Genomic DNA, 17,992 nt, shown 5'->3' on the forward strand with positions numbered 1-17,992 from the left:
AACCATGTGGAGTCCATGTGGCCTCATAAGCATCTCTATGGGTTACTCTCTGTTGCATTTTTAAATCTTGAATTTGAACTCCAGCAGAGCTTGGAAGATTGATTGCTGCGTACCTTTTTGTCCTTAAACAACATCATATGCTATGCCTCCATCTGCAAAGGAACTTTCTTGGATTATTTGTTTTATGTCAATCTAATATACAAATTCATCTTCCTTGGTGTCATTCTTGTTAATGAAACAGTATTTTTTTTCTTACATTTGATGTTTTGCTCTTCTCCAATCCTCTCTTCAGATGGTATTCTTGTCAGCACTGCTTAAGTCAGCCTTTTGTGCCACTGTCCATGGTACTGGAATTAGTATCTGTAGGGTTCTCTGGGATCTGCTCTCATAGTCAATGACATTCTATATAGCTATATGGTGAAACATATGCCAAACAATTACAGATTATCTTTTACTGTTATGTTCAGTGTACCAGAAAGACAAAGTGCTCATACAAAGCTGAGTAGAACTTCTTAGCATTTTAAACAGTTACTGGCAATACTTGAGCAACAAGAGATACCCACAAAATGACAGCCATGTACTATGAATTGCAGTAGTTTTACACAATTATATCTTAATGATGCATCTTTATTTTGTTTTGTCTCACTATAAATTGTGCTATGCATGTGCATAAGATGAATTTGAAATTTTTATACTAGATTTTATATACTTTATGATTATAAAATGATAAAAATAAATTATGCATTCATGACAGTAGTTTATTTGTTCTTAATTCTTTCAATTATTCTAAACCAAACAGTTTGCAAATTTTTTTCAAATTGTGAAACATTTTTAAAAATAAAAATCAATGTATAAGTGGATTCATACTGTTCAAATCATGTCATTCATTGATCAACTACATATGGGGTTTTCAAGTATCTTCTAGTCATTGTGGCACCCAGGCAATCTTGAAAGATTTAGTCACTAACACACAGCCAGAATCACTGTATTTGTTATCCTGTTAGAGAGAGAACAATTTCACTAACAGTTGTAAAGAGTGGCCACTGTCTGGTATTTGTTTCTATGAAAGATAAGAAAATGTAATTTAATTCATTGTGGGTTAAACTTGTATTGTTGTTGTTAACTTTTTCTGGTTGCAAATCCTTCCTTCATTATCTCCAGAAGCCTTGACCCTTGTCAGGAAAATTGATGAAATTGTAGTCAGAAATACAGCCTGTTGAGATGTGTGGTGTGATTGACCTAGGCATATTTTTGAAGGAAAGTATAAGAACATGATAAATGACTATTTAAAAATTTTAGACCACAACAAAAAGACAATGCTAAGACTCCTTATTTGCTAATGTTCATGATGTAATTCTAGATATTCAGCCTCTGGAGTAATGCATTGAACAGAAATGGGATAAAGTTTCACTAAATAGTCATTTTGAATTTTTCAGAAACTGTGAGATACATCTGAATGTAATTTTCTAACTCCAAAATGCATTAATGTCAGTTTGAAAGAACTATGAAGCAAAATGGTATCAAGAGGCTGGAAGGAAAGAACCTCAGAATTTGCAGTAGACACATTTTGATAGCCAGCTAAAATATCTTGCTTAATAAACTAGTACTGAAGTGGGGAATTTTAAACATTTTTAAAGACACTCTTTGGAAGGAATATCATTTTATACATGGACTATGATTATCATACTTTTGCTCCCTGTCAATGTCAGGTTATATTATAATACTAGATGGCAAATCTTAGTGAATGCAATTGTCATTTGTTGTTCTTTGGGAAAAACAAAAGGAATTTGCATTCCACTGATCCAACTCAGTAAAACTTTATAGGAACTTTCCATTGGAATGTCTATGGAGACAACCTGTGATTTCTCCAAAACTATGACAGTAGCCCTGGCTTGTGCAACTAAAGTCCTGCACTGATACCTTTTAGCTAATGGTATATTGATATTGAGCCTATTGCATCAATTTGGAGTTGCAGATAATGTTGGATAGGGAGAAGCAGGCCCTTCTTATAAAAGTATAGATCTGAGGTGTGGAAGAACTGCTCTTCCTTGGAAACAATTTAGTGTCACATTTACAACATATTGTACACAATAGTAGTTCTCAATATGGATCAATTTTCTAGCTTCTAATCACTGAAGAGGACATTTCACAATACATATGTACATTTTTCATTATCACAACATGATTGGATTGGGTAGAGGCTGAGAGTGACATGCAGCTTCTCCTTCCAAATCTGTTCAGCAATATAAAGGCTGAGAAAATGCTTATAAATATTATGATGCTCTATAAATTGAATATGAAACTAGTTGTTATATTCTCAATATATATTTCCAAATAGTACTCATAATAAAAGATGTGCTGATAAAACTATAGGAGAAAGCACATTGCAATGCTTTATGGAATAGCTTTCAATTTCCCCAAATGAGAAGAATATTTTTGCTACCAGTGTAGAGAGCAGAAGAAAAGATTACCTTACACAAAAACTCATTTAGAGCCAATAAAAAAGATTATATAATGCTTAGAATTTTTTGTTTGGAACAGTGCACTGAGTATCTGTGAAATATACTTGTGGTTACGGATCATTTGACTCATTATTCCTAGTACTTAACTCTGTTAAACACTTGAAAAAATTTAAAAAAAACTGCATTCTCTATGATTGGTTTAAGATTTTCTTATTTTTCAATCAGTCATGTATCAGACATTTAGGGCACCAGAAAGCTAATGTTTAGTGGACCATCTATTGTTTGGAATTATTAATATTCTTCCTTGGATCAAAAGATTGACAATGTGGGCAACCAGTCATTACTCCATTATGTCACCTGGTGTAGTTTCAGAAACAGGTCTCTTTTTTAAAAAATAAAACAGTAAATAAAATTATTCATGAATTTTGACAAGTACTCATAGAAACCTTATAATATTCAAATCTTCCATTTGATTTAATAGGCAGTATTGATTCCGAGATTTCCTGTCATAGAAAACTTGGAAGCTAGAGCTATACATTTCACTTAGGTGAGTTTAACTTTTCCCCCGAGATATGGGAGGAAATTTCTAAAAACATAGGGGTGGTTAAGGAGCCATTACATTCAAAGTTTTGAGTCAAAGCTGTTTTAGACCACGTGCCTAGAAACAAACAGCCTACATATTTTTATTTGGTTATCAAACTCAGAGGTTTCTCAATTTAGGGCACTTATATAAGTATAGCTGTGGAAATATTTATAAAATCTCTGAGATATGAGTTATATGGTAGCAGAAAAACACAAAGTATGTCATGTCTTCTGCATAGGACTTAAGATGTTTATTACTACTTTTATATGATGTTTTCCTAATCATATGTACAAAGTTTCTAGAAGTTACATCAGCTGATACCTCTGTATTTTCGTATTTTCATATTTCTTTGAAAGATTTAGATGAAACTATTCTACTATTTTGACTTAGGACAAAAGAGTGAAAAGTAGGGAAGTATGGAGCTACACAAAAGAAACACATCAAGAGACTTACTGGTTGAAAAATATTTGGGTCTAATAAAGACGACTAACTCCTGCAGATGTGGCATCAGGAGCTCTACCCTTAAAAAAAGCCTTCACAGTATTTTTAGTTAGCAGGCCACAAAGAGCAATGCATACTGGAAGAATTACAAGCAAGAATCTGCCATGCAGTAAGAGAATGAGGCTGATACTATTACTACTAGGTGAGAGTTTGACAATAATCTTCATGGAGAAAAGTGGGAAGAAACTAACCTTACAAAAAATAACTACGCCTTCATTTGAGTCCACAGTAGCTGGGCAGAATGGGAGGAGAATCAAACCATGCCTTCCCATGATCCAGCTGGTATGTGGACTGAGACATAAGAAAAGCATCAACCCCCCAAGAAACTAGTTGTCTTGAAGAAATTCAGGTTGAGATAATAACTACTGAAGTTAAAAAAAAACAAAACAAAAAAAAAAAACTTAATGTTTATATTGTTTGGCTGACTTTGCAGGTCTAAAGTAGATAGTCTGAGCATCTATTTGCAGGTAAACAATATACATTATAAAACTGTGGGGCATTTCCTTCTGCCTTTATTTTTAATTTTTTATTCACAATGAAAAAAAAAACAGAATAAAGCAAATCAACAAAAAAAGTAAGTGATTCAGGACTTCAAAACAAGGTAACAGTAAGTCAACAAAGGCTACAATAATGTCTCTCATTTTCTTCAAAATAGCTGTCTATAACATGACACACAATATAATTAAACAAAATAAAAAAGAACAAAACCAATCAAAACAAAAGAATAATAGTGTTACAGGACTTCAAAACAAGATAACAGGAAATCAACAATGGCTACCATGATGTCTCGTTTTCTTTACCTTAGCTGTCCGTAACTTCACACATAACAAAGTCATACAAAATAAAATAGAATAAAACCAATGAAAACTAAAGAATCAAAGAATTATAGGACTTGAAAATAGGATCATAAGAAATCAACAATGGCTACCATAACATCTCTTTGTTTTCTTCAAAATAGCTATCGATACTTTCACACATAATAAAATCGAACAATGCAAATAGACTAAAACCAATGAAAACAAAAGAATGAAAGTATTATAGGACTGCAAAACAAGATAGTAGGAAATCAACAATAGTAACTGTAATACATTCCATTATCTTCAAAATAGATGCTCATGCTACCAGAAACAGTAAGTTTTGACAAAACAAAACAAAACAAAACAGAATAAAACCAAACCTAACAAAATCACAAAAATGATAAAAGAATTCAAAACAAAATAGTAGGAAATTAACAGTGATTACCACTTTCCCCTTTTAAGGTGTTTCCTCCTCTATCATGTACATAATATCTATTTTGCTCTTTGAATCTCACTAACTTCTTCAGTTTTTTATGCTAGGGAGACAACTTTATGTTTACCCATATGATTTCAAATAGTTTCACCCATAAACACAATTTCCAGTTGCATCTATTTACCTACAAGAACCTCAAGATTATCCTACTTCATAGCTGGGTAGCTTTCTATTGTATGGAAATACTGTATCTTTCTTATTTAGTCTGCAGTTGATGGGCAAGTTACTCTAGATTTTTTTTTTTTTTTTTGGCTCCTGTTACCTGGTATCATTGTTTTTTCTCCTGTGATTTTCAATCTATGAATTTCCTTTCCAGTTAAATGTACTTGTTGTATAGATTATGCTGATGGATCTTGTTTCTTGATCCACTCTACCTGTATTTCTTTTGATGGGTTAATTGAGGCCATTAACTACGTTAATAGTTAACAACTGGTATGTATTGGTTCATCTCTGCAGTGCTATCTTTCTGCGGTTGCCCCTCCACTTTATCCTCCATTGAGTTGCCTGTCCTGCTTGGTGATTTCCCACTGCTGCTGTTCCTGGAACCACAGTCATCTTTATCTCTCTAGGATATCATTTAGCACCCTCTATAGGGTTGGTTTTGTGGTATATAATTTTCCATCAATTTTGAAAGATAATTTTACAAGGTACATCAATCTGGGTTGAAAGTTGCTTTCTTTCAGGGTTTGAAACACTTCACTCCAAACTCTTTTTGACTTGATGTTTTGTGTTGAAGATTCTACCATGATGGGTTTTCCTTTATAGATGATCTGCTTTTTTTTCTATAATAGATTTTAATATTTTGTTCTTGTGCTGAATTTCTGAGATCTTGATTGTCACATGTCTGATGTAGATTTATTTTGCTTATGGCTAGTTGGACTTCTATATGCATTGCTTGTCTGAATGCCAGATCCTTTCCCGTGTTTGGGAGTTTTTTCCATTTTCTTCCATGGCTGTATCTCCCATAGTGTGATCTTGTCTTCAAGGTCTGAAAGTCTATCTTCAGTCTCTTTCAAGAGGTTTTTCTAGCTTTTCATTGAATTTTAATTTCCTAGATATCTCTTAGAATCTATTGCATGCTCTATAAATCCCTCCTATACTATTCATTAAAGAGCTCCATCATTATCCTATGCTTCTCTCTTTTATCTGCCTTCTTTAGATATGCTGAGCAATTCTTCCATTATGTTCATTATTTTTTCATTTACCAGACATTATCTGATCTGATTATTTTTACAACCTCATGAAGATATTTCTTTACTTCAGTTGCTATCCTCTCAGAGATTTCAGATGTATGACTGTTATTTTCTTCCACGGCTGTATCTCCCATACTCATTCTGTATGGGCTAGATGTCTCATATTGCCTTTTACCCATTTGCCTTGACATTCTCTTGGGTTCCTCTCAACAAGCTGGTTGTAGGGTTGCAGGCACTTCCCACCTTGTCTACCTCTGTGGTGTTGGAGACTGGGACAGGCACTTGCAGTTCCTGAACCCAGGTTCCCAGGGAGATAGTAGTGTATAGGGCATACTTCTCGAGATCAATGCAGCTATACCAAGGCTTCTCTGATGGCCAGGGGTGTGTGGTGGCAGGACTGCTTCTTCTCTGAGCCTGCATGTCTACATCAGGACTCCCCAATTGTAGCAAGCACACAGGGTTGTGTTTATCTGATTCTCCCAGGGTGCTGGCTACCTGAGTGAAGCAAGAGTCTCCAATGGTGGCCTGAGGGTGCACTGAGCATATTTGGCTGTGTCTCCCTGCCCACTTTGGCTTCTCACTTACTTCTGCTTTGTTTTTTTGTTTTTGTTTTATAAATCCAATCTTTTGTTCCATCTTACTGTTTTATTTCATTCCTGTTCTGGTAACCAGAGCAACTATTTTGAAGATAACAATGTGCGATATAAAAACCACTGTATCTTGTTTTAAGGAAGGAATTAAGAAAGAAACCTCCTGCCGTGTTCCATCCTGGACCAAAGGGAAGCTTGGCTCTAAACCCTGGTGAGATGTGAGTGGCAGCAAGGACAACAACGACACAGAGACTCCCATACCAACTAAATTAGTAGAAGCAAGGCCAAAAGAAGCCAAAATTTACCTTTTTCTATCTGACTTATTAAGGAACAGATGCAAGGAATTGAGCAGAGAAGTCAAGCAAATGCTTACATTCCTCCCCCTATAGAAATTATGTATGGAATGTAAGATGAAACCTTGGTCTAAATAAAGGTACAGGTAATACAGTGGAGACAGTGGGTAAAGTCAAGGTTCTTGAATTGAAATGTGTTTGAGAAATAAACTTTTTAGTGACTGTGATAAACTAGAAACTTTAAGGGTTCTGTTTTGTTTGGAGATAGGACTCACTTCCTTGCTACCTTACAATGAAGCATAGAGAAACTTGCTATGTGTTGATGTTAAAGTAAGTTCATTCATATTAAGTTTAATATCTTAAAGACCGGAGTATTACAGAGAGATAGTTGGAAGAGAGCAGAAAATAAACATGTGTTTGTCAGGAAAAAGGTCTGGGCTCCAGATATATTACAGATAATGCTTAAATCCTTCAGGATAGATACTTTTCAGAAAGAGGAATGCACATAAAATGAGTGGACTGAGAAGCACTGACTTTTTAAACTTGGACAAAAGATAGGACCCTGAAAATGAACCTCAGCAGGTCAGAGAAACATAAGCAGGGTAGGAGCCTACTATGCTATAAATGTGCAGAGAACAAAGTAGTTGAATAAGCAAATAGCACAGTATTTTCTTATGTTATTTATAATCACATAAAGTCAAAATTAATGGCACATAAAGCTTGGAAAATTTTTAAGTTTGATGAGAGATAGTATAGTAGATTGATGAATGTAGAAAATGTATTATTGAATATAAGATGAAAAAGATAGACACTGTACATACAAAAGATTTAATAGGCTTTGAAAGGCAGAAGAATGAAAAGAAGTAATGGAAAGGATTATGGGCAAACAAAAATGATTTAGTCTGGGGGGAACTTAAAAGTCTAAATGTTTATGAGAAAGGACCAGTATTAAGGCTTTGTTTAAAGTACAAAAGAAAATAAAATGTTTACTATCAAGTTGAACATAAGACAAATAGTATACATTAAAATGCCATATTTATACAAATCAAACAAAATAAACTAGAATTCCTAGACAAATTTAAATTTCAGATAAGTGAATAATTTTATGGATAGAGAAATTGATATTTATCAGAAATTTTACATTTACCTAGCAACATTTAACTCTCTCAATGACAACTAAAATGTGTTAGGGACTGGGCCAAGATCCCCAGCTCCCTGTATGATAGGTATGGCAAAATGATGAAATAAGAAATAGAGACAGATTTAATAAAACACAGAGAAGTTGGGAGTTTCATGCCTCAGAATAGGCAGAAACAAAAACACTCCAAGTCAAAACCTCCTTTTATTGGGTATATACAGTGACAGGAGGGGTTAGCAGAAGATTCAAGGTCAGAGGAAGACTCAGAGATCAGTGACTCAAGGGGGAAGAGATAATTCATCTTATGCTAAGAAAGATCTTGTTCTTGAGTGGTTTTTTAATTTTAGAGATTTTAGGTTAGTCTTAGTGGATGGGAAAAGGCTCATCCCAAAAGAATTAATGAAAAATCTCAAAAGGTGATAGCAATAATTTCAAGTCTCCGTTTACTTTTTAGGGATATAAATAATTAACCATTGTGAATTTGTGGTCCCCTTATTGTTAAGTTCATAACAGATGTGGGGGGTTGACAACTGGCAGTCAACTTGTAATATTAGCCAAACTGCTTAGCATGGTGCTGAGTGTGGATGGCCCACTTGAAGATTGTTACTAACATAAAAAGGAAAACCAGAAAGGAAGAAGGGTTGTTGGTTCTCCTGGGTGCTGTTGCTTCTCCTGGAGGAGCTTGTTGAGCTTGTTTGCTGATGTAAGTTTGGCTGTTTTCATTGTTGAGGAGCTCAGGAGGGTCCTGGCTCCAGATGGGAAGATGACTTGTTTAATCAACAGGGGAAGCTTGTCACGTTGGCATTCTGGTATCAACTTTGCTGTTCTCATTATCAGAGGAGCTCAGGACCTCACTGTTGCTGAGGATGGCTGTAGCACTTTTCAGAGAAGCTTTGGTCCTTATTTTAAGTGTCACTTCCTATACAAAACCCTCAGCTAACTGACACAGATCCTTCACTTTGCAGGCACAGACTTTCTATCTTCTGTTGCTGATCTTTGGGCTTTCCCAGCACAGATCCTGAAACAAACTTGTATGAGTCATTATCATGGACTCTCTGCCTCTAGTTGAGCTTTGTGGAGGGGATTTGTTATGGGCTCTAGATCTTCAGCTGGACTCATGCAAGACATTGCCATGGTATCCAGGTCCTCCACTGGATTCTTTTGGTGTTAGAATACGGACAGATTTTCTGCATTTTTTCTTTTGCACTTGACTCTTTGACTATTATAAAATAATTCCATAAATTATAGGTTCTGTATTATGGACGCTATTAATGTAGTTGCTTTCCCTCCTTTTTGCAAAGTGAGAACTAAAGCCACTGGCTAGAAAAAGAGAAATATATTTGGGGAAATAAAGGTCATTTGAAATAAGTTCTGCAGAGACTAGGGTAAAGCATTGGTTGGGAAAATATAGAACTATTTTCAAGCACATGGACAGCTTCATTGACATCAAAGACCATAAATTGATAAGGGTATCAATCAATGTAAGTTCGTGCCACTAATCTTCTGAGGAGGCTCAATTGGCAAATGAAGTTGCCAATACTGAGAATAGAAAGATGGAAGTGCTGGGCCTGATAATTTAATCAAGACAGACAGCAGCTAAGGGAGTGGAAAGAGGAAGCAGAGGGCTTAAAAAGTGAGTATGGTATCAGATGAAAAGCAAAATAAAGAATAATTGAACAAATTAGCTGTAAGAAGCCTGCATTAGTCAAGTTTACATTACTACAATGAAACATCTGTGGTATGCTATTTACAAACATAAAAAGGCCACAAGTTTTTTTTTTTTTCTTTTTATTTAGAGGAAAAAAAGCAAAACAGAAAAATGGGTAGAAATAATGCAAACTTTCAGAAAAATAACAGTAAGAAGTTGATAAGTTAAACGCTGTTATCTTAGAAATAGTTGTTTAAGTTACAAAATCAAAGCATAAAAGATGAATAGACAATCAGACAACGACAGCACAAACTATTCTGTTTGATGAACTAACAAAAACTTAGTAGTGTGGTTATCTATCTTGCACACTTAAATACACATACATTTATATGTGTATACCTACAAGTTGTTCTTTCCTTTCAAGCACTGCCTTTCTCTTTCATTATTACAATTTCTATTATACATTTTGGAACTTACTACTCTTTCAGTATTTTATTATTATTTATTTTTTACACTAGAGAGACAATATGATATTTACAAATGTGAGTCTGATTTATTTCACTTATGAGCATAGTTTCAAGTTGTGAAGGCCACAGTGCTGAAGACACAATATCCAAATAGTCTGCATGGCAAGCGATAATAGTGCGAGCACCCATCAGGAGCAAGAAAGTAATTTTGTCTCCAGACAGCAATAGATAAAAGAAGAGACAAAATGAGAGCCAAGGTGAGAGTGAGGGCCGGACCTTGCATACCTTTTGAAGGTTCTTCCAGTACCCTCAGGACCTCTCACTGAGCCCCACCACTTAAAAACCTACATCTCCCCATCATGTGATTTTGGGAAATGAGTTACATGTAGATGCTGAGAGACTTTCAACATTCAGACCACAGCAGAGCTTGGATGTGGAAGCTGGACGTTTAAATGTAACATTTCGAAGATAAGCATTTCAGATAATGATATAATTCAATGTGGAAGTGTCTTAGGACTTTCCTTTCACTGGATCATAAAACTTGACATACACAACTCAAAGGAGGAGAGGTTTATTTTATCTTATGGTGTCAAAAGTTTCTGTCCAATCTTGTCAGGCTCGAAAGCAGAAACAGCATGGTGGAAGGGCTTGCTACTGAAGAATACCTCTCACATCATAATAGCTAGGAAGCAGAGAATGGAGAAGCCAGAGAGGATGTTCTAGGTAATCACACCTGTCACCTGTGATCAACAAGACCTTTCTTCTTAGAAGCACATATAACTCTGAAAAGTCACATGACAGAGTATAGTAGATTAGTGAATGTAGAAAATGTATTATTGAGTATACAATAAAAAAAGAGGATATTGTGTACAAGTTTTAATAGGCTGTTAAGGGCAGAAGAATGACAAGAACTAATGGAAAGAAATATGGGGAACAGAAAAATGATTTAGTCTGGGGGAAAACTTAACAGATTAAGTGTTTATGGGCAAGGACAAGAATAATCTATATAAAATTAATTTTTCATTTTTGGGGAATGTATTCTGCTGTACTTATTGAGGTAGGTGTGATTTTATGTGACAGGCTACTTGCTGTTGTCCTTTCTTAAAGTGTACATCTTTTAAATACTTCATATTATATAGATATACTATTTATAGTTGATGAAATGTGATAATTATGGCTATTTACACGAGGAGCAGGCCTCCTTAGGGTTAGAAAGGCTACGTTTCTATTATAATTTTGTTCCAATGGAGAAATAATTTGCTAGTACCATTGTTTGAAACTATAATCCATTTTCCAGCAATTTAATGTGCAATAAATTTGAAGACTATCTTTAGAGGAGCATCTGTTAATGCAGTGTTATTGTAAAGAATGCAAAAAATTTACTCAGTGTAAAATAAATTATTAGTGGTAATTGTATTAGGGACTCTCAGATGAGTAAGAGAAGGGATTTCCCAATTTTTTAAGAGAATAGGTTTCAAAATGCATCTTCCTGTAATTAATTTTTAAACTTACTAGTTATAAACAGAAATTAAATAAATGCATATAATCTTTAAATGAAGCATTTGATTTCTTATAAGTTACTGAGCCACTGCTGCACATACAACCCTATCTATACTTGAGATTCTTTGAGCTTTTCATAAATTACCTATGAACAACAAAGAGCTAGAGAGCAACAGCCAATCATTCCTAAAAATATGGAAGAAAACTGTTTACTCTTGTCTCATCAGTATCCATCTCCCAAATTTTGGAAAAATAATAACTGAAATATTATTCCCTCCATATACTTCAACCTCATCGTTTATTTTCTCCTCCAAATTTCTCTTTCAAAAGTATCTATTTTAATTTTAACAAGTAAGATATAGCTGATGCATTGATATTTGGAAGGAAGGATCCCTCTTTCTTTGTAGTTGCTGAATTTCATAATCTGTGTATTATGTTCTTTGCATATTATCTCTATAAATATTTATTGTAAAAATAAAATCTAGATGGAAAATCATACATATATATCAAAAGATTTGCATTTCTGTCAAACCCACGCATACATTTGAAAATATCTTATTAAAAGATCTAATAATATACAACCTGTAGAAAGGAAGAGGAATTTATACAACAAAAGGGTCGTTAAATATTGGATTACTTGTATATTAAAAGACTAAAATGAACACTGTGCTTGTAAGACACTAATAGGTAAGAAAGATCAATCTTAAAAACAAATAGTACAAGCTGGAGTTGATCCTTTTCCTGCCTCTGTTTAATTGACTTAAAATCAGTGCAAGTTCAAATAATTAGAAGAGGCTAAGAAGCTAAAGCTTTCCTTAGTTGGCTTGCAATACACACAATACTATCTGAAAGCCACATAAATAGCTGAGGAAGCACATCTACTGTGTGGAAGGCCAGTAAAATGGGAGCTGTTTATGAACAATAAATCATTAAGAAAAGCTAAAGCAGTAAGCAAAGAAAGGGCTGCAGAGCATAGTGTTGTTTTTGCACTGAGATGCAGAGAGAGAGAGAGAGAGAGAGAGAGAGAGAGAGAGAGAGAGAGAGACACAGAGAGAGATTTCAAATGACATAGAATTATAAATATAGCAAGTAAACTTAGGATAGTGTTATGGTTCTGTCTGGATGTTCCCCCAAAGCCTCACACAGTCATGGGGGCAGGCTTCCAGAGTTTGTGATTGACTCATGGTCCAATGCTAGGATTATAAGTGTAAATGCTACACCCAGGTGGGTGTGGCCTACATGCAATATAAGGGATAGGAAAAGTCTTCTCTCCATGAGCATCCCTTTTTGGGCTCTTGTTGTCTTTGCTGTTTACTACTGACAAACTGTTTCCCTCTGCCATAAGCCAACCTACGTTGGACCCAGCAGATTATGAACTGAAACCTCTACAAACTGAGCTAAATGAACATTTTCTTCCTTCATGTTGGACATCAGATATTTTGTCTCAGAACGAGAATAAAAAGTAACCAACACAGATAGTATAAGGGAAGTTGGTATATAATGAACTGCGAGAAAATGAATTGAGAAATTTTTAAAGAAAAAAGAACAAAGCCACAAATATTTCATTGTTAGACATTTGTTTGAAAGCTTGTGCTTCACTTTTACTTTCATGAAAATTATTATAGAAATTCTTATTTTTTTAAATTAGTGGGTAGAATTGCCATTGGTATCATATTTTGGGGGAAGAGTGTCAAAGATGAAGATCTAGGTTTTATCCTTAACTCTACTGATAAATAAAATTTACCTTGGTAAACTCTCATACTTTTTCACCTAATGCCAGTTTATTTACTAAAAATATGAAATAATCCCCCTGATTCAACCTATACCATATGGAAATCACTGGAAAATGTCCAAATGAATTGAGTATAATTAGATGCAGAATCATAGGACAAATTACTGTTACAAAGTATTATATTTGTTCCATTAGTTGCATAATGTTGTATATTATAAACAAAATGAGCTTATGTATATTTATAAACTTGATGAATGTGTCAAAATTAAAAACACTAAAAGTTCATCCTGAAGTGTTTGTAATATTTTTCTTAATGTTTTTAATTTGAATAATAATGTAAGCGCTTATGAGCTCTATGACTTTTGCAAAAGATTTAATCCTCTAAATCTTGATTTCTTAACTGGTAGGATAGAATAAAAATAATTCATGTCAGACTCATTGATTGATAAATATTCAATATCAAAATTTTTATTGTATTTGAGCAATTTTATATCACAATAAATTATGTAAAGCAATTCTGGTTTTTCATTCTTTCTTATTATGGTAAGAAGCACATAATGTAAAATTTACTATCGTTATCATTTTAAGTATAAATTACATTAGTGTTCCTACATACATATCTTTGCAAAACAGATATTTGAGCTTTTTCATCCTGAGGTATTAAAAATTTACACCAATGAGCCCTAGCAACCACTACACTAGTTTTTGTTTCTCAGAGTTTTACTAGGCATTCTGCATAAGTGCAGTCATAAAATGTTTCTCTTTTTGTGACTAGCTAGTTTCATTTAGTATAGTGTTCTCAAGATTCATTCATGTAGCATATGACAGGATTTCCTTCTTCAAGAAAGATGGACAATATTCCCCATTAAATTTATATGTGTAACACATTATCTTTATTAGTTCATCCATTAATATAGATTTAGGCTGTTTCCACTTATCTGTTATGAACAGTGCTTCAATTAACTAGTATACAGATATCTTCTGACATGTGTATGTATATATATATATATATATATATATATATATATATATATATATATGTAGAATGAGATAAAATTAAGTTATCTAGGACTTTCATTTTGAATTTTTTGAAGTGTTTCTATACTGTAAGAGCAGACCATTTTTACATTCCTTATCGAGTAAAAAAGGATTTCAAATTCCTTACATTTTCACCAACACTTGTTATATTCTTTCTTTTTAAAATATCGGTGGCTATCCTAATGGTTTCTGCTGATATTTTATTGGTGTTTTAATCCCTGGATATTTTGTGATGTTGAGCATATTATATATACTCATTGGCTAGTTGTCTATCTTCTTTAGAGAAATGTCTATTCAAGAGTTTTGTATGTTTTTAATAATATCTTTTTTCTTCAGTCTTTCATTCTTTATTTCTTCTCTTTCTTTCTTCCCTTTGCTTTTTTCCTCCTCCTCCTTCTTTTCTTTCTGTTTATCTGTCTATTTGTATTCTGTATTATTCTAGTATTAGCTGTAAGATTACAAGTATATTCAGCCATTTCTTCAGTTCCATTTTTAATCTGATGATTGTCTGTTTGGCTATGGAGCAGTTTTTAACTGAGTCGATACTATTTAGCTATTTTAATTTTGTGACATGAGTTTTTAGTGTCCTATTCTAGAAATCATTTTCAAATAAAATGTCATGAAAACCATTTTTTATACTTTCTTTCAAGATTTTGCTGTGGCTTGAATATGGTATGTCCCCGCTTAACATGATACTAGAATGTAATCCCCATTGGGAGGACTTGACAGAGTGGAAACTATCTAAATGCCCTGTTTAGAGAAAGGCATGTGAGGTAATTAAGTTTAAATAAGGTCATCAGAGTGGAGCCCTTTAACTGAATACTTGTGACTTTAAGAAAAAAGACAGTTGAAAGGAAGCCCAGAGGCTACAAACAGCAAGCACACTTTGTCTCTTACCCACGTGATGCCCCAGGCTGCAGTGAGGATATTAGCAAAAAGGCCAGTACCCAGATGTAATTCCTTGAGGTTCCACTTTTAGAACTGTGCGAAGCAAAATAAATCTCTTTTACAAGTGACTAAATCTGTGGTGTTATTAACAAATGAAAAATGACCAAGATAGAGTCATATATTCTATTTTTAAGCTTGTAATCCAATTTGGGTCACTTTTACATAGGGCCTAAATAAGGTTCGATTTCTTTATCTTGGATGTGAATGACTAACTTGTACAACACTGTTGGAGACTATCATTTGCCTACTGTGTAATCTTTACACTTTTATCAAAGATTATTTGACTACATGTGAAGATTCGTTTGTGGGTAGCTTTGTTCCATTGATATATATATATATGTATATATATATGTATATATATGATATAGATATACATGACACACATATATATATAATGATATGAATGTATATAAATATATATAATTATATGAATATATATATATATATATATATAAAACCATGCATCAGTACATTGTTTTGATTATTGCAGCCTTGTAACATGTTGCGAAACCAAGAAACATGAAGCTCTCCACTTTTTCTTTAGAAGATTATTTTTGTTGTTTAGGCTTTCTTGATATTTTACATGAATTTTAGTTCTTTTTGCCTCTTTTGGCCAAAAATACCATTAGAATTTTGGTAGGGCTTGAATTGACTCAGTAGGCAATTTGGAATACTAGGACATCTTAATAATATTAAAACATTTAAATTATAAAGAATAAAGAAGTTTGGAAGACAACAGGGAAGTTGGTTAAAAACTTCTTTCAATGGAAGTTAAATTGATGCTGAGCACATTTGTTTACATGCTGCTATTTTTCTATTTTTTCATTTACTTAATTTGCTTTTTCATGCACATAATTAGCAGAATTATATAAATAATTCTTTTTAAAACAGGCATGGTATCTATAGTTTAACCCAATTTATAAGAAACTGCAATTGAATATCTCTGTAATATAAAGAAAACATTCACAAGATCTAAGATAAATCAAGTTGGTTGTTATCTGAGATAGAAAAAACTGAGAAGTGTAAAAGAACAAATCACATAGTGTGATAACTTCAGGGCACACTCACCTTGCTCTGTAACTGACTTAGCATACAACTTACTTTTGTAGAATCATACAGAACTATCAATTTTGTAAAAGCATCAAGTCATTGTGATACAAACTGTATAGATAGTTACCTATGACAAATGTTGGGAGAAGGAATGTGTGGAACAATGTAGTTGTAGCATGCATGAACACACTTTCAAAGATTTTCTACATTGATGAGACCTAACAGAGCTTGGACCACTTATGAAGTGACCAAAAACACTCAAGTTAAATCCAGCTAAGAGACTTTATTCCACAGTCAATTGTGTTTTAAAATTCTAGCTGTTGTTTTCCTAGTTACATCCAGTTGCTTAATGTATCATGACTCTCTTCCTCTCTCCAGCTTGAGTGTTTTCTGTAATAACTTTGTGCTCCTCAAACTTATACATTTTCTCCATTCTCTTATGCCTGCTATTGTAGTTCTGTTCACTCATTCTGCTCAGGTTGCAATGTTTAGGTGTTTATTTCCCAAGTCACACTTGTAGCAAGCATTCTGATAAAACATTTCTCAGACAACAAGTCAAAAAACTTGAGGGTTCCAGGAATGTTTTCTTCTTTTTTAAAATACATGCTAAGAAAACATAGTTATAATTTCTTCCATTTTTAATGTTATCAATGATGAAGTGATTCTTGAAGCTTCTATAACATTTGATAAACAACTGGAACATGACTTTTAATTTTACTGAGTTTCTGAATTAACTAGCCTAACACCATACAAGATTAGACCTCCTACTATATATAGCTTGTTGACATTTCTTTTTAATTAATTTCCTATTCTTCTGTTTCTGATTAGTCACCACCAATGCCATCCTGAATCTACATCAATCAGTCTTTCATCCAAACTACTCCAAGTCAAGGTCACCAGTCACTTTCAGGTTATAAGTCTAATGGTTCATACTTGGTCCCATTTTAGTTAGCATACAGTAGTATTAAATAATCAATCATTTTTTAAAACTTGGCTTCACAGTCATTAGACTCTAACTTTCTTTTACTTTTCTGAGTATTCATTTGTTTTTAATTTTTCTGCTTGCTCCTGTAACCATCCACTGATCTAGAGAAAATAAGTGAATGCAACAACAAACTTTTAATACACTTCCTCTTATCATAGGCTTCATTTCAGTAAATTTAAGCTCCATACTCTTACTATCTAGCTAAAGATACCTGGAGCCAGCCTTACTTTTAAACTCTATACCTACCTATCCGCACATCCAATGGCTCATCTACAATCTTTTTCTGAGTGCCAAATGAATGTTCTAATCCAATCAATTATAATCTGAGGCATGATGATTGGAATAACTGCCATGTTGCTAATCAAAATTAAAGTCATGTTTCTACAATGACCCATACATTTAATATCTTTCGAGTCTTGTGTCTTCCTGCTCACTCCTTCATTAATTGATTATTTGAATATTTCAGCCCTTTCTCAGGGCCTTTCCTTAGCTGTCTCCATGTCTAATGCTCCCGTGTCCATAAGCATTTATTCAAATGATAACCTCTGACTAAAGCTCTCCCTGTGTAGACATT

This window comes from Cavia porcellus, unplaced genomic scaffold (assembly GCF_034190915.1).
Source record: "Cavia porcellus strain 051 isolate PalLab524CR breed Dunkin Hartley unplaced genomic scaffold, mCavPor4.1 scaffold_21, whole genome shotgun sequence".
NCBI lineage: Eukaryota > Metazoa > Chordata > Mammalia > Rodentia > Caviidae > Cavia > Cavia porcellus.